This window comes from Leptonychotes weddellii, chromosome 1, assembly GCF_054177405.1.
Source record: "Leptonychotes weddellii isolate Sample4059 chromosome 1, ASM5417740v2, whole genome shotgun sequence".
Lineage (NCBI taxonomy): Eukaryota > Metazoa > Chordata > Mammalia > Carnivora > Phocidae > Leptonychotes > Leptonychotes weddellii.
In genome coordinates, this window is record NC_138369.1 from 190,732,554 (window position 1) to 190,733,745 (window position 1,192).

Consider the following 1,192-nt stretch of genomic DNA (forward strand, 5'->3'; position numbering starts at 1 on the left):
GGATGCATCCATTTCTTCCAGATTGCCTAATTTGTTGGGATATAGTTGCTCATAATATGTTCTTAAAATTGTTTGTATTTCTTCGGTGTTGGTTGTGATCTCTCCTCTTTCATTCATGATTTTATTTATTTGGGTCCTTTCTCTTTTCTTTTTGATAAGTATGGCCAGGGATTTATCAATCTTATTAATTCTTTCAAAGAACTAGCTTTTAGTTTTGTTGATCTGTTCTACTATTCTTTTGGTTTTTATTCACTGTTTTCTGCTCTAATCTATTTTATTTCTCTTCTCCTGCTGGGTTTAGGCTTTATTTGCTGTTCTTTCTCCAGCTCCTTTAGGTGTAAGGTTAGGTTGTGTATTTGAGACTTTTCCTGTATCTTGAGAAAGGCTTGTATTGCTATATACTTCCCTCTTTGGACCACCTTTGCTGCATCCCAAAGGTTTTGAACAGTTGTGTTTTCATTTTCATTTGTATCCATGAATTTTTAAAATTCTTCTTTAATTTCCTGGTTGACCCATTCATTCTTTATTTTTTAAAAAGATTTTATTTATTTATTTGAGAGAGAGAGAGAGTGGGAGCACAAGTGGGGGCAGGGGAGGAGAAGAGGGAGAGGGAGAAGCAGCCTCCCCATTGAGCAGGAAGAGCAGGAAGACCACGACCTGAGCTGAACACAGAAGCCCAACCAACTGAGCCACTCCATCCATTCTTTAGCAGGATGCTCTTTAACCTCCATGTTTTGTTTTCCTTCCAAATTTCCTCTTGTGATTTAATTCAAGTTTTAAAGCATTGTGGTCTGAAAATATGCAGGGAATAATTCCAATCTTTTGGTACCAGCTGAGACCTGATTTGTGACCCTTTTCTAGGTTCTTGATGTGGGTGCATAGGTTATTGCTTTGAGATGGTTCCTCTTTCCTAATGTCTGCATTAGCACTATAGCATCCTCTCGGCTCTGCTTTAGCTGCAAACCACAACGTTGGGTATGTTGCTTTATTCATTTTCATTCAATTCAATGTGTTTTTGAGATTTCTCTTTAACCCATGGATTATTTAGAAGTGTGATGTTTAGTTTTCCCATGGTTGGAGACTTTTCTGTTCTCTTTCTGCTATTAATTTCTAATTTGACTCCAATGTGATCAGAAAACACATGTTATATGACCTCACTTCTCTTAAGTTTGTTGCGGTTTGTTCATGGCCC